The 17,678-nt window shown below is 38.0% G+C and overlaps 1 protein-coding gene and 1 long non-coding RNA gene across 6 annotated transcripts in view; both read left to right on the top strand.

Moving 5' to 3' along the window:
• Positions 1–17,678, top strand: part of Fas2 (fasciclin 2) — an 80,337-nt gene that overhangs the window by 36,823 nt on the left and 25,836 nt on the right. The window lies entirely within an intron of this gene.
• On the top strand, positions 25–1,638 carry LOC135791687 (uncharacterized). 2 transcript variants are annotated; one of them, XR_010548099.1, is made up of 4 exons: positions 25–150; positions 203–882; positions 942–1,440; positions 1,496–1,638. It is a non-coding gene; the product is annotated as an uncharacterized lncRNA (long non-coding RNA). The 2 variants fall into 2 exon arrangements; XR_010548100.1 differs by having other exon boundaries at positions 128–150; positions 228–882.

Here is a 17,678-nt window from a genome sequence, read left to right as displayed (position 1 = left end):
AGTAATAATTTAATAATATTTTTATATAAATATGTGAAATGTTTCGTCATTTTATCAGTTCCTAAGTTAACATCAAATTGAAAACTATTGAATTGAATTGAAGTCAATATCGAAATGAAAGTTTTTATTATTGTTGCCTTATTTGGCATGGTATGTTTCACCTAACCAATTTTACAAAAATCAACATCATTAATTTATTTAGACTTTATCCATTGATCCATCTTCAGAACCACCAAGCAACGATGAATTTGTGAAAACGGTTCGTAAAGCAATGGTCAGCTGTGATTTTAAGGAGGGTTGTTATAGGCAATGTATTGTTGAGACGATTTGTTTGATCGATTCAAATGGTGATTTGCACATTGAAGTATTACCCGAGGAATATCATGAGAAAATAACGGCTTGTTATGAAAGATTTAAAATTTAGGTGCGTGTGAAAGGGCTACAAAGATAACCGGATGTTATCCAAAATGGTAATCAGTAGTTATTTGATAAAAATATAAATATAAATATAAAATAAAAGCATACAAAATATTTTTTGCTTTTTCGTGGTTGTAAACTATATTTTTTAAATAAAAACTTGTTCAACAAATATTATTTTAACATTCGGTTATAAAAACATTAGATAATGATGAAGCCCTTCCCACAAGATTAATATAATTAATAGTTTTGATTAAAGCAATTGGAAAATTTGAATAAATGTCAAATTAACATATAAAAACGGATGTTTTTCGTTACGCTTATGATTCCTATTATTCAAATTAATTAAAAATTGCTTATAAACATCCAGAGAATTTGTTTTCGAAACAGTTTCAAATCTACTCTACGTCAAACAAGAAATAATTCATCATGAAAATTCTCCTTATAATTGTATTCGTTGGCCTAGTAAGTAACAAATTTCCATTCAATATTTATTAATAAAACTCTTAAAACTTCAAAATTAGACTTGTGTGGTTGCTGATCAATCCGAAGAAGAATTCAAAAATTCAGTGGATAAAGCAATGAAAACATGCGGACAGAAAACACTATCCAAAGAGTGTATGTTTGAATGTATCATGAAAGAATCCGGCATGTTGGATGCAAATGATAATTTCCGTGAAGAGGTAATTCCGGAAAGATTGCGGGTGAAAGCAGTGGAATGTTTCAACGAGACTAATCAATTCAGCGGCTGTGCTAGGGCTAGTGCTGTCGCCGACTGTTTTCCGAAATAGTCGAATAATATTATTTTAATTAAAACCCATGTATCTGTTATTGTCGGAAATGTATAATATAGACCTTGCATGTCGATTCGTTATTTCAAACATGAATAACCTCGAATTAATTTTATTTGTATAAATACAGCCTGATATAATACTATCATTGGTTGATTTGTGGTCAAAAGTATTGCAAGCATTAAAAATGAAATTATTTTTGATTTTTTTGAGTTGTGCCCTTTTTGGCTTGGTAAGTTAAGTAAGTGATCTTTTTATGATTAAAAATTATATTTATACATATCTAGGCATATTCCAATGTATTGGAGGATAAAATATCTGAAATAACGAAAGTATGCAAAGATGAAAAGGGCGACTGCTTCACAGAATGCCTTTTTGAAGCGATGGATCTAATCGACAAAGATGGTAATTTCCACGAGGAAAGACTCCCTGCAGAAATTCGTAGTTTGTCTAAAATGTTACGATTATCAGCACCCCCACAAAGGCGGACCTTGCGTTGTTAATGTATCGTTTATGTAAATTGTCCATTCTGTGCTCTCAAGGAGGAGCAGAAGGTCGCATCCGAATCCGTAACAGTAACTTTCAAGTTTCGGTTAAACGACAGCGAATCTCAACTCGATGCATAACAGGACATAACAGTTGAACAGATGTTTTCCGGTTTTCCCAATATTCTTCCAGGGAATAAAATTTGATTTTGAATTTGGTAATGTTTAGAGGTTATGTTATGTATAGTATACAATGTCACATGTTTTGCTGACACATTTGGCAGGTCTCGCATGAATTGTGCCAATTTATTTCTCATTATTTTATGCATTACTTTGCTAGCTGGTTGTGGAGAATGTGGATGCTGGTCGGTGCCTTCGGGTGAAATTCTAATCAAACTGCCACTGCAATGCGGTGCGACGATGCACAATACACCGCCGCCTTCCTCTACGTAGCCAGCTGATGGCATAATTTAAATTATCTGCGAAGCTAAATTAATATTTACAACGCAGCGCACTTTGGCTCAGCAATTTCTGTATTTGAGTTTCACACGTTTGCACTGAAACTAAACAAATCAAGTGCAAGTTCATTTTAATTAAGGAAAGACAGGTCTTTTAATTAAATTTGTAAATTTGGAATTTAACTCGATTTGTTAATCATATTGTATATTCCATTTTTTTCACTATTTGTATTCTTCTGATGGGATATTTCGTGATGTATTGAAGTCCACTTCGGAGAATTCGACTCCCACGTTATATATAATTCAACGGACTGTTCACCGCACGTGAAAGAATCGTCTATCTCGAATATAGAATCGCGAATCCCGAAAAAGAGGGAAACTCACGAACGCATTCATTTCGTGCGATACTTTTCCCATCTTGTCGCATCTGCATTCGGATGGGTTCGAAAAGCGAGAGGGTGATGACAACATGCATATCAAACGCGGAAAATATTGGACGGAAGTCGGTGCTATTCTTTCATTAATATTTAATCGAAACCTCCGACGAAAGCCCTTTATTTTAAGCCTATTGAGGGATTTTCCATCACACGAGACTTTTCAAGTTTAATAAATATTTTCTTAGTGAATTATTTATCACTCAATTTTTTCGTGTCGCGCAAAAAGTTCTAAACAGTGTTTAAATATTGATAACGGGATTTTTGCGTGGTTTAAAATATACGGCCGGCTTTTATTCTTTTTCAGAATAAAATTGTCACCGTGTGTTTGTGTTTAATGGATGTTAAAAAATTTACAACGCACCTGAATTTTTACCGCAGCGAAACTTTTTACTTAAAAAGTATTGGCCGCATGAAAACATCCTGCGGCAGGAAGTTGACGAATAAAGTTGTGTGTAAATTTTGCGAATATTCGCCGCTTGTGATGTGCGAAAATTTTATTCATCTTTATATGCGCGCACGTCTTGTACGGTATTTTATTGTAGAGGGTTGACGGGGATGCACTCTTTCTTATTGCTTTTTTCGCGAACCGCGTGCGCTAGTCTCGGGATTTTGTGGGTGGAATGTCGCGTCGGGTGCAAGGTTATGCAATGCATTTGCATTCAGCGCGAAATCCGCTTTTATCGAGACTTATGTCCTTCATTGTGAGTGCGCGACGCGTACCTATAAAAATTTAGGGGGATGCGCGTAGGTTTTGTCTTTCAGAGGCGTTGCATCAGCCTTAATTCCTTTCTTATTAGGACATTTATCTTTTTGCCAAGCGGCTGGAATAATTTCTTGTTTAACGGTGTGGAAAACTGAAAGAACAATATATTTTATTAATGGCTAAACGAATAAAAAATATAATTTTGTTTTATTATTATTAAAATTATTTCTAACAAAACTTTCTTTTTGTTCCAGGTAAAATTTTTTTGGTTTTCAAATGGAGATTTCCAATGCCCTGAAATTGAATTCAAAAAGTTCGTGAGTTGGTGACAGGGAACATAAGCGAGTATAAAATTGGATTAGTTTTAACTAAGTAGCTACATGAATCATAAGCCCACCTAACGACCAGTTAAACAAGCATCCATTGATAACTTAATTGGGTTAGGCGCGCGCCGCTCCCGGCCCTTTTGGGGTCTATTAATTCACCAGCATTGGCGACATTTAATATCGACGCGCAACCCCCAGAAACCTCCTGGGATATCGAGGGTGGACGTAGTAGCCATCCCTTATTTTTGGATTCTGCCTGCATCAGTGCGCGTGGTGGCGAGAACACCGTTTTTTTTTATTCCTTGGCGTGGTACATGGTACATGTTTGATGATTGCTTTATCGACAGTTCTTTTCTTCATCTTCAAACCACATTTTTTATCCACAAAAAATAAATTTATTCTTTAGTGATATTTTGTGGTTTAAGTTTTGCAGTAAAGCGGTGTGACATGTTTTTGTTGCACATTAATCTTCCGTTCTAATAACTCATTTGCCCCTCTCATCTTGTGAGTAAAGTTCTAATGAAGTATTGCAGCAACAGTCGGCCAACACCACGAAAGCGATGATTTATATCACGCACAAAAATCTATGGATACTGGTTACTAATAAATCATACCTAGCTGTATACCATACCTAGAGTCTAAGGTTTCTTCTATCAAGTGTATAGTAAAGCAACCCTCTTTGAACCTAATTCTCTCATGTGCACCGCTACATGCCTACAAATTATCAACATGAGCACTAATTGCTTGTCTCATGCAATCTGCCCTGCCACTCTTTGCTCTTCTATGCGCGAAACTTTTCGATGCAGCCACTTCTTGTATAAAGGAACACTTTGAGTACGTTAGGAAGTTCAATCTCGGGCGGGGCAAATGCAAGGTGATGCAGTTGCTTTATACTTTTTCATCAGTGGTAAAGTTCAAGTTAAACTTGGTACGGCGACGACATTCAAAGTATTAGCGAAGTGAATTAATTTCTGCACGCCGTGCGCGTGTTAGAAAATCAACTTTAACGCTGTGAGAGGCTGCGAAACGTTGTGGAATCGTAAATCATCCGCCGCGAGCCTTGCAGTTTCAGTTTTCATCTACTTATGAACATCCATCTTGATAAAGTCTTCTGTATAAAAGGAAACCGGCATTTATTTCTATAAAAATAAGCTAATATTGGTAAAATTTTCTTCAAAACCTTATAAAAATTAACAAAACGTTCACAGCTTGCAATGTGTAATACAAGTTGTGTGGCTTGTGAAACGTGACAATATGCGATATCTTCTTATGACTATCTATATTCCTCTATTTACTTCCGTAGATGCGGGTTCATCCCTTTCATCCTCGCTTGTATTCACCCCATGTATGTATGATAAGTCACCACCGTTGTTGCAAGTGGATGTGGCTGCAGCGGATGAAAGAGTGAAGTGCGGATGCGAGACAAAACCGAGAGCGCTTTTTGTGCGCGCACTCTTTTAGTTGATGGGGCATCTCGGAGACAATCGCGCGCCTTGTAAATATTTAACGCACGCTTTTGAGTCGGCGCTTATAAATAATTCAGATTGGTTTTGGTTTTGGCTTTAGCCGGCTGTGTGCAATCTGCTTTAGTCGCAACAAATAAGAATTCAGATGGAGAAGCTTTCAAAGCTTTGGGAACAAGGGGGCAATTAGTGTTGAATATATATTTTACGTGGAACGCTTACTGATCATTTTTGAGTTTATCACATTTTTAAATTTAAAAAGAAAAAGTGATTTTAAATGATTTTTTAAAATAAATTCTTGATTCATTCTGTATATTTACATCAGCAACATTTTGCTGCAAGGTGGTTTCATGTAGTTATAGATAAATCATTGTGTGGTAGACGAGAGTCGCGCCTGGCGGAGGTGCCGCATGCGCCGGTTGGCTCTCATCATCTCGCAGACTAATAGAGACGGACGGGCTTCGTGACAAGTGATACTAATAAGAACGAACGCACCCTGCTTCCAACACCGCCCACATAGACTGGGGCGAATTTTCGGCGTACATTCGATTGCAGCCCCGCACGTAATATTCGCATCGCGTTGCACCGCCATCGCCCAGGATTATTACACTTTGTGCAAACTTTGCGCGCCCAAAACTCACGATCGATGCTTTCTCATATAATAAGATTTACGGTTTGTTTACTCGGGTGTAATGGTATACAATCAACACCGGAGGGGTGAGTGACACACAGAGTAAACATAAATAAGTTCTGCAATATCGCAATTTTTGCTTATTTTCTTCTTCTTTTTTCTTTCAATTTGTCAGGGTAATAAATATTTAAAGCCTACGCTAAATCCAATGACATTCGTGTCGGACATAGATGAAGAGCACCTTAAACCCTGTTGAGAAATTTGCCTCGGTGGACAATTTTTTCTATTTTCACCCCTTGGATTCGTCTATTTTTCTTTTCGTATTTTGCTCCGCTGGCGGTTTTCTTCTGGTGGTCATATCTGCATTTGTATTGCTGTGAGTCAAATGTTTTCGGCGTGAAATAAATTTATACCCGTCAAGATTTGCAGGCGAGTGTGCGGTGCTTCTCAAGCGTTTGGGCGTTCTTTCGCAAAGAATTCGCGACCCCGTCCATTAATCAACGTTGCGTCCGCTGTTGCATCGCCTTCGAAATCGCATACATTTTAATGCTGCCACACGAACACAACGCACACCTCTTGCTGAACAAGAAAAGTACATAAACTTGATTTCATTTTGGACCATTACTTTTCGTTACAATTCGGGCAAAAGTTTCACTTTTTACGCGCTAAATATTTTGAATGTTATTACGTAAATACTTTTATTTCATTCTCGCATTGTTTTTGTACCTAAACACTAAACTATATTACCGAAATGTATTCTTTTGTGGGTTCTTGAAGTTCCACGCATTGTGAAACGTCTGGGAATGTGACCGCGCCCCAAATGCAATTTTTCTTCCCTTCTGCAAGGAAGTCCATTACATTACAATACGCACAAAAAGCGTGAATTATTATCGCGGCAATAACAAATTTTATGTGTGCGCGGATTGATTTTACGATGGACTTGTGCACCGCACTCACCCTTAGCCTCTTAAACCTGCCTCGGGGCGGTCGGTGGCATCCCATTTTACCATAAAACCGCACGTAGTTATGGCTACTCGGGACGTGCCGTTTTGACTTTCGGAAGACTCGCGCGTTCACTGAAGCAACACCTTCGTGGAGAGGAAATTAGGGGTATTACGACCTGGTGTAAATATCGATTTCATTCGGCATTGCATTGCATCACAACACATGAAACTGACTTTAAATTTTCAACTCTCATCGGAGGGATTATTCATGTCCAACTTGTATTTGCAGTTAAAATATTCAAAATATTAATATTCCACCGTTTTATTAAATTTAAATAAATTAATATTAAATATTCAGCTTGTTAGTGCCCAATTATTATAAATATCTGTATTTGTGTTTTTCATATGAATATCTTTTGCAATTAAATTATAAATCTCCAAAGAATATTTTTAATTAAATTCTAGGATGTATTTAATTTAATTGATTAGGGAGTATCGAATGATATTTGAAATTTCAACTTAACTTTAGTACAGGAAGACAACTAAGAGTAATTGCGATGAAAGGCAAGTTTCAGCGGATAGTCGGGGGTGAAAACAAGTTTAATTAGAATAAATTATCGGGCGTGTCCAATTAATATACGCATCTATCTCTGAGCGCGTTTTCGGCGCCTTGGCGGTTCTTATCGGAGGGTCGCTCTCCTCGGGGCTACTCGCTGAGGACGACTTTGTCTTTCGACGCTTGCATACTATTAATATGAATTAAGCGGACGCTGAGAGTACAAGACGATTTGATTTCGGTTCGCTACATGCTTCGTCACCCTCTGTAGTATTACTACTTCTTAATGGATGTTAAATGTTTGAAATTTAAATAATTTTACAATTTATTTTAAAAATTTAAATTTTTACTTAATTGATTATTTCTCAGGTATTTATTATCTCTGGGAGGTTTATGATGCTCGTTGTAGTTGTAAATTTGCTTTCATTTCCATTGTTTAGTTATAATTTGCCACTCGAACAAGTTTTCCCCAGTCTCCGGCTGTGATGCTGATGCGGTTTGTGGTGTGGAATTTTCAGCGCGAGTTTTCGCCACTGTGTGGCTCGTTGCAAAATTACCATATAAATAGCATTCAATAACTAAGGTTTACATGTCATTTGTATGAGCCAGGAATAACGTGAATATGTACGCGGCACCGAAGAGCACTCGCGGCGCCGGGCGTAAAAACACTCCGAAGGGGTGCATCTAGTTGTATAACTATTACTATCATACTAGTGTCTTGGCGACACTCATGTTTACATACAACGAGAGAAGACTTTCATTCTGACAAAAAAATGCAACAAATTTATGTGTATAAGAAGCCTAACAGTACAAAATGTGCCTTTTAGAGACGAAGGGGATGAAGAAAGGACGTGTATGGTGTCGAAATGAAAAATACATTACTGCAGCTAGGAGCAGAATGATATAGGGTGGTTTATAGGCCACAAACCGTGTTTACTGCTTGCATCCCTCCAAGCATGGCTGAAAAATCGAATTGTGTAGATGCTGAGAAAATGAGAAAATGCATATAAGATGCAGGATGCAGGGTGTGTTAGCCTGGCGGCAGCTTGATCACAAAAGCTGCGCATTTTCTAACCATTTTCACATCTTTCGACACATTGTTAATGCGACAAGACGCTACATAACACCCACAGCGTCTTAGAATAAAATATTACAAAAATGTAATTTGTTTCTTTCATTAGAATGCTTTTATCGGGAGTTCATTCATCCATCAAGTGAATGAGTGAATGATTTCGGACACCCCTGGCGAAAGTCATGAAAGTGCATTCTCTCACAAACACGCGCATCGGAAATAGCAGTCGTGGTGGAATGCCGACAATGCGCGTTCCGGGGCATCTTTCACCATCGTCCGAATCAAACTCGGCGTAATGCTCTTAGCGCCAACTTTCCGGCTAGTGCAAAGAGGCCAAAATAAGAGCCCACGTAGCGTGCAGCAATTCGGGACAATACTCCGCAGTCGGTACCGAAATGCGAGGGTCCGTCTGTCCGGCATAATTTAATTCGGGAAACACTACCCGCAAGACTTGACCAAGTTTAATTCAGGCTTAATATTTCAAGTTGCAGTTGATACCGCGAATATATTTTGAACTAAGTTTGCGCAAAACTTAATTGTTGTTCATTTCCGTGGTTTTTTATATATTGGACGTGTGTGAGTGTGTGGGTTTCATATCATAAACACCCCCGTGATGGTCGAAGGGGGAACAACTGGCTGGGATTCTTTAATGCTGGAGCAAACGCATCTCCCGACGCGCCCGTTCGCTATTATTTTCAACACCCTTGTAACTACTCATGAGGGTACGATAAGTTTGGCCTTGAGCTGCGAAGACGCACGCAATATTATCCCAGGAACAAAGGCGCAGCGATTTGTGTCCAAGGAGCAAGTAACTGAAATATAAGTGAGGCTAAAACTACCAATACTCTAGAAAAACACAAAGGGTGGAAATATTATCTCTAATAAAGTCTGTCTTAGGTAAAATCAAATTAATTTACGAGATAATAAGATAATAAGATCATATGACATTAATTAAATTTGTTTCGGGTAGTTTTAGTCACGAAACACTTAATTTATTATGTTGTAGTAAAATATGATTTTTGTTGGGTGCCTCGCACGTTGTTTTGGGAAGGGTGATTCTAAGAAAACGTGTCGCCTTGGTTTGAGGGTAGTAACGGCGTGCTACATGTCATAACTGTAATGATATTGTTATACCCGAACAGATGACGCGCGAGATTACGTTTCGTGTTTCGTCTTCACTTTCAACGCGTGCGAACAATGCACGCAAACTAATTAAATGCTGTAATCATGATAACCCGCATCCAGTTACTTTTGTAATGATTATTTATATTAATTATATAGAAAAGTTTTTTTTATGTTGGAATATTAAATATTTTATGGGTGCATCTTGAGTCGTCTGGTCAGGAAATTACGTTTGTAGTTCTTTAACGAGTTTCCTCTTGAAAACTCCTTAGAGATAGTTTCCCTACATCAAACGATATCATAAACTCACCAGTTTCAACAAGTTATTAATATAACAAGTTTGAAAATTTGTAACTCAAAATATTTCGACGTGAATTGTGTGCAGCGCGCAATTTTGGATTATTTCAAGTGGATAATAAGATTAAGCGCTTACAAATTGTCTGTCTAGGAGATTAATGAGTAATTAACAAACTTTCGGATGTCTCAATTTAATTTCGCTGCGGTTTGATGGCGAGAATTGATTTTTCTCGGTTTGATAATGAAATAAGTTTGCGCATTTCTTTGGAAATTCTCACATAATTCAACTTAAAAATTGCTACGATCAAAGAAGTTGCGAAAACTTTAAGTACATATGAGGAAAATGTATATTTTCAAAGGAAAACGAAGATTATATGGGGACATTTTCCACGTTGACGTGCGGAATGAAAATTGCAAAAATATGCGTCTGTGGGACGAGATGTGAGGGAGGAAAATGAAAGAAAATGAAATCTGAATAGACATAAACCCGAAATCCTAACGACGTTAGGAAGCTTTCTTTTATGCGTCCAGATTGTAGTGATTCCGCTTGGGCTGTCGGGTGCCACGGTGGCAGCAACAAACGAACGAATATTTCAATAAGAGCGGAAAGTATAAAGTAGATCGATTTGAAGGCGCGTATTTATTGAATTTTTCCAACTTCACCAACCACACCGCACCGATATTATATCTTCTTTTTGAATACGATACACAATATAGAAATATACAGGATAATACATTTTTTTGAAACTTTTCCTAGTTTTCCTCAAAAAATATAAAAAATAGATTGAAAGTGAAACATACGAATAAGGACTAAACATAAAACACTGTTTCTGCTTTGTTTTTTCTGTGCTGTTTGGTTGCTTCAACCCGGGTAATCCAACCACACCAGGGAGAAGGCCTAATACGTTGCGGGAGCCATATCTTTCTCTCGGAAAACGTCCGAATAATTTAGGAACAGGCAGTCTTTATTTTCTCGTAGCCTGGATTTTCCTAGGCGTCGCTTCATACCCACACACACATACACATACACACATTTGCGTTGGGAAGCAGCCACCCAAGTGGCACTCACAAGAGTTCACGAAACCTTTTCCGTATTTCCGTAGAAAGCGAGCGCACTCGGTGGGTCAAAAATCTGCGTAGCGTCGGAGACCCTTTGTTCCCGACAGTCATGATAAATCCCGGCCGCGCGGTAAATTACGTCCGAGGCAGATTTCCATTGGAATGAGTATTCCCACAACCCCTAACCGAAAACCTACTAGTAAGACATCCAAAAAACGACCCATTTTTTATACTTTCATAACAATATTTCTGATGACGATATTTCAATATCAATACACAATGTTCCGGGTTTTCGCCATCATGAATACCGGTATATCTTGATAAGCTTCATGTTTGTCAGTGATTTATACCCTTGTGAAATCTGCAAGCGTAAAACAATACATACGGTCGGGTTCTGTCGATGAATTAAAGCGATTAATTCACCGCGGCTGTGATTGTGATTAAGAACCAGATATCCGGACGCGTCGCGGTCTGTTTGAGATGCGGGGATCCGTTTAAAATCCAATTTAAACTATCCCGCCGGTGACACTGCATTAGCATGTGCGACGGGTTGCCTTCTTTGGTTCCTCTTCCCCCCTTACAACCCTCAAACTGACTGCCATGTAGAGTAATGAACGGTGGTGACACTAGAGAACACTCTGGAGTGTGGAAGCCATGTGGTAGTCATGCGGAAGCCAAACGCAAGTGACATACCCTTACCCTTCCATTTCACATGTGTGCGCCACCAGTGTTTTACATTTCAAACCGCAATAACGAAGGTATGAGGAGTAACCCTCGCGCAATTCATGCAATTCACCTGTATTGATGCTGTTTGCTGTCCCCCTCTTCCATGAAAAAGTTGATTTCATTATTGTGTGTCCCCCTTGTTCTTTTTTCCATTCAATATTTAGTCAGGATGCACGTATGCACACGTCGGGGGAGAAAATTTCCAGCGATTTCATTTTATTTAATTCGATCTGTCAGTCAAGCCCAAAGGCAAGTCAACCAGAGTCAAAATAATAGAACGGATGAGACGGAATCAAATTGATGCCACACACATCACAACAAACCCAGTCATCCCAACATGCAAAGTGCATTATGATTCAATTTACGTCACGTGTCGCATAAAAAATCATCCAGCACTGTTTTTATTACCAGCAGAAAAAAAGTTTAAGAAAACTAATTTCATTAGTTCATAATGTTGGTTATGTTATTATGCCAGTTGGGAAACTTTCCCGTCCGTTGAAATCAAACTTCTTCACTCGGCGGAAAAGTGTCAAGATGTATTCTGTTTCTCATTTCCTGCGGGCTAAGTTTAAGTCAACGGAATAAAGTTGGCAGTTTTCTAGCAAAGTTTATTATAAAACCAAGCGCGGAAATTACACCGAAAGGGTTTGTGTGTATAAAATGTACAATTAATTAAAAACCAGCAAAAGTTGCATTACGTTGCATGGGCAGATGATGCTGATCTCGATTAATCAATAATTGAAGAACGATTAGGAAGCACATGGAGCACCGCGACGTGCGCGCTCGTTATTAATTAATGGATGCGGTGATAAATCACAAGAGACACTATACTGACGCGACGGCGCTGATGTTCCAGACCAGTACAGTAGACTAGACTCCATTTAGCGACAGACGCTTGTCTACAATCACATCCGACTACCGCGTCCAGACTATGACTATACTACATCTCTGTAGGGCGGAGAGGAGGAGAGATGCCTCTACAATCTCACATTATGCGTAGTTAGCCAAGCGATGAAGACACACGCACACTACTTGACTTAGTGCTTTAAAAAGGAACTACCCACCAGGCGCGGAGGATCCACTTGTGTAGTCGCAGTCATCAAGGCACTTTATCTAAATTACCGGCGTCCTTTGTTGCGATCAACCGAAGTGAGTGTGTGCGCTTAAGATTATTAGATAACAACCAAAACAGGCACTACCAAGTTTACTTGCAGACTTGGGTTGACTACTAGAATAGAATGAGGAAGGTGACTAACACCACCAAGAGGAAGTCATATACGTAGCTCAATTCTAAGGTGTTACCAACTCTGATATTCGCTATCTACGTAATGTTTTGTTGCATTTGCACTTCGGATTGCATTTGGGTTTGGCTGCAAACCCAATTACAGCTAATAAATTCTAGAGAGGCGCAGTTGGGAGAAGGAGGTTGAAGATGCGATAAGAGCTGCAAGGTCTTATTATACAATCTTGACCTTCTACGAACCAGCCAGGCGAACGGCTGCAGTTCTAGTTATCTGGTGTGGAAAGGAGGAAATTGAGGAAATGAAGCGCGAGGCGTTTTTTATCTGCCACGAGGAGTTGGATTGAATGTAGTCGAATCAACTTCCAACTCACTAGTTAAACTAGTTTAAGACTTGCAAAAAACTTATTCTTAACTTTGATAAGGTTTTTTAATGAAATTTTTAATGAAAATGATTTAAATCAATAAGAAATTATTCGGAAGAATTTATTGGGGAATTTTTAAATTTTTGTAGTTTTGTAGACAACTAGTAGATAAAAGTCGATATGGCTCATTGAAGAAGATTTGCTAAAACGAGCGAAACCCACCCAACGCGCCACTTCTCGTCGTTTGCTCTTACTTTTTTCCTTCCCGACTGAAAGTGGTCTTCTCGTGTTATTCCACACCAAAAGCAAACCAGACGAAACTTCTTTTTCCTCTCATTTTCTCATCTCTTCCTTGCTTTATTTCATTTTTTCGATTTGCGTTGTTCTTTCTCCCATCGTAGACTATTCAGTATTAGCGCTGTATTAAATAGATGGCACTCTATTGACGTAATCCTAGCGCATTAAGCATTTTCCCAGTTGGAATAATACGTGCTTAACTAGTAAGAACGTTCCGAAAAGACACCGCCGACCGTGTTATCATGAAGTGAAGATCTGTGTAAGTGTGTAAAAGTGTCAGCTTGACTTGATGACGATATGTTTTAGCTTTATTGCGTGTTTTCATTGCGCTTTAATATGTGGGAAAACGTAACGACCAATTAGCCGGCTGGCGGGTTCGTTGTTTAGTTATTTTTTTGTGCGCGTCCATTCGCGCTCGTTAATGTTCATCGCGGCGTGTGTTTATAGAAATGGGCAAAACATCTGAATTTCAATTGCAAACGAGCGGTGGCAGCATTATTTTACAACTTCATAGACTGTCAACGACCGGATGAAAGGTTACAGCGATTATAGTGCCGTACAAGAGGAAATTATAGAGTTTACAGTTGTAAAAGTGTTTTATTGAGGTTAAAACATCGAAAATTTGTTTTTTGGTGTTACATTTCCGCGTTGTTATTATAATAATAGTTTCCAAATGTTTTATTCTTCGTATTTTAGTAAAAAATAATTTTTTATGTGATTATAGATTTTTATCATAAATTTTTAGATTTTAAATTAATTTATCACTTGATTCTCGGTGCCAACTAATATTTTTATATTTAAATTTCCATATTTATCAAATTATTTCCGCCTTGTCATAAAATGTTTTATTGTCGCTTCTTCAATTAAAAACGCAGCACTCCGCCAGGGGAGAAATGAATCCAGTCGACAGATTTTTTACTTCTTTTATATCGCTACTATTTCAAGTACAAACGAGTGTAGCGATTTTAATTGTTTAATTGCACGCACCTTGCATATTAACAACGCGGCGGCCATCAAATCCAGCGTCCGAGCACACCCCTCTTTACGAGGGTGAGTGAAATTCCCGACGCAAACAATTGCATCAAACGAGGGCGGCGCGGGCTCAAACGCATTCGGTGAATTATTTTTTTACTGTTTATAGACATGAGCAGCCTGTCTGGTTCCAGCCAGCAACTGGCGTTGGCGTTGGACGGTATAAATTTTGCTGACGATGGACGGAACGTGCGCAAACAGGGAGTACTTGCATGGCTAGACTAGTGGCGTCTAGTGTCGAGGGTGATTCATCCTGTTTTAGGGGTTTTAGGTTTTCTGTCAGTGGTGGAATTTGCAAACAATTCGCGGGAATCATTTGTATTCCATTAACTATTACAGACTAGTGAAAAAGAGTTGAAAAAAGTATGCATACGATTTCTTTTTGTGTTGTTAAAAAGTTTTAAATGTTTTGTTAAGTTTTTTAATGTCTGACTAAACGTCCAGACCGAAGAAAAGGGATAGAAGGGTCTGGAAGTCGCGACTACATGGCGCCTAACATGTCGATGTCTCGCCTGTCGCAATATTTTCCAGCATCTCGGACGTCGGTCGGCGTAATTCAAAGTGTTAACGTGTAAATTGCAAAACAAACTAACACCACTTCTTTATGATCGATCGCAGTCACAACATAAATGCGTGAAATTATATACCAATAATATATTGGTATTTGTAAAGGCTTTGTTTTGGTATTTATTCTGTTTGTTTTGTTTCAGGTCCGTACAAACAATGGAATTTTAAACTGAAATGTCAACATTCAAATGGCAGCCATCAAATGATTCTGGCAAGAATAATATTAGTTTAGATTTGAATTAAAATAAAATTTGCACGAACAAAAAAATTCTAGCTTTATATTAAAATTATTTAAATGTTTGAACCACAAACATTTTATGTAGTGAGTGGAATTTTGGGTTTGCGCAAATAATTATTTCCATCAAATGCTTCTTCGCTGATGAAATGCTATGCATTTCACATTTCATCACTCGAATGTTATTGTTTTCATTCCGGTCGTGATATCAAAGAGCTCTTAATTTAACATTGCTGACGTGCATCGGTGCAATGGATTGTGAAATTGCCTGAGCATTTTTAAAAATAAATAAATACCAGCTCATCTGCGCGCGTTACACGAACCATATTGTGTGAAATGGTAAAACACAAAAATTTAATTTCAAAAACCCTAAGCACCACATTGAAAAAAACCATATTACTGTGTCTGGCTCGTGCGCAAAGCGTTCGATATGAATTTGAATAGTCACTTACCATCGATCACGGAAATGATGTCGAGCTTTGACAGACCCTCAAGTGGAGCCTCCGTTGAGAGCGCGGACAAACATCGTGCGGCGCAACGACTTTCCGATATCCAATAAAAGCGAAAACTAAAAATACACACTCACAAAGTACCCTTAAAGTATCCTCTCAACTATCAGTGAAAATCATGAATATTTTTTCATTTACCCCACTCAAATATTGGGATTTGTTAAAATTTTATTTCAATGACGTTTTGAAACTTCTTTTTTTGTGAGTCATTGCAATTGATTCACCTTTAGTGCATACGATTCTTGTTTGCGTTGCGAATGCAAGCCGACAGAAATGCAGTTTATTGAATCCGTATGCCTCGGGGGCCTTTATGCGTGCTTGAATCGTATTGAAATCGAATACTGCATGTCATTGACTCGTGATAGATGAACTGCGGCCATTATTAACAAATAGACCTTGTGTTACATTGCAAAAAATGATTGGGGAGATTCATGATTCACCAGCAATGATATCGACTCATACAAATTACCTTAGGACGCGAGATGATTATTCATTTCATCGTTAAATATGATGATTTATAGCTGGCTGCCAAAACACGCGTGTGGAGAATTTAATTATTAAATTTATGATTAGTTTAAACTAGCCGAAATTAAGTTAAAGACCTGGGAATGTTAAAAACTTTAAAACTTTTTGAAAGTTTACGGAAAAGTTTTATTGCAAATTGCGTTCCCGGGACTTTTTCGTCATGAATCTCAGCACGGTGAGTCTCGAAAACGGTAAGATAAGACGGAACAAATGCTTGAAATCTCGCGCAAAACTTTTTATTGTGCGCAATTACTCGTCCCGAGTCGTAATCAACGAAGATAGATAGTTGCGGATATAGCGCACGGTAAACACAATACCGGCGCTTTTGGACTTTCGACGTTTATTCGCTACACGGACCTCAAGCAGCTTCCACTTGACTGAGTTGAAATTTATATGCACATTTAAAGTCAACCAAAACAAAACTTTCGATTCATTATTAAATCGAGCGATGCGATGCTTTTTGTTCAAACTAAATGGCATCACATGTGTGTGCTTTATTTTTAACGCAGGCCTTTTTTTAACGGCATTCGCAGCTTTTGTCGAATTATTGTTTTTATTTTTTTATTCGTCGACAGGACATTCGACAGGACGTTGTCAACCGGCCATTAATCATTTTAGTTGATGGCCATGCGTTGCGTTTTATTTCGCGAGCGGATTTTATTGTGCGCCATTTGCAAATGTTTACAAGTAACGGCGTAAAATGCGAAGGAAAGCGATAAAAAATGCGGGATCAAAAAACGAAAATAAAAAACTATAAAAGTAAATAACAGCGAAATTGCGTGTCTTCCTAGCCCAAATCTGAAGGAAACGAATCGTAAGAATAAAAGCTCAAGAATGTTGAAAAATAAACACAAAACACAAACATATTTTCTGTAGAAACGAAGTTGTTAGATATTTATACCACTATAACTGAGGAAAGTTTCAGGAAACGAATAATGGTACTTTATAAATATGTATGAATTTTTAAATCATTAAAATGCAGAAAGTAAAAATCGAAAAATCGCATATATGTCGAGAAATGTCGAAAGAACAAATATGGGTAATACTTGTAATTCATGTAATACTTGCATAGTAGATATATGAAACGAAGAAAAAGTCTAAAATACCTGTACTCTTATACAGGGTGTTATAAAACTTTGTTCTGGCTAGAAGGTAAATATTTTTACTAGTTTTCATTCTAACTTTGTACTCTGTACTTTGGTGTTTCGATGCTCTCATCGTAGTTTTAGTAACAGTCGACTACCTAAAGTAGGAATACTGTAGAGTTGAAAACGTGCACGGAAAATGTAAAAAGTCCGCACGGCTTGTTTCCTTTCCGCAATGCATAAAGTAAAGCTCTTGTACAGTTCGCCGCGTGCTATTTACCGAAATAATATTTTTACAACCGCAAACTATTAGTTTGCTTTTATTTCATGATGTTT

The sequence above is a fragment of the Atheta coriaria genome, unplaced genomic scaffold (assembly GCF_025399875.1).
Source record: "Atheta coriaria isolate IRGN ID8LTWV9N9 unplaced genomic scaffold, Caltech_Dcor_3.1 hic_scaffold_5_pilon, whole genome shotgun sequence".
In the NCBI taxonomy this organism is placed as follows: domain Eukaryota; kingdom Metazoa; phylum Arthropoda; class Insecta; order Coleoptera; family Staphylinidae; genus Dalotia; species Dalotia coriaria.
Note: the sequence above shows the minus strand (reverse complement) of the source record. Positions and strands in the feature narration are given on the sequence as shown.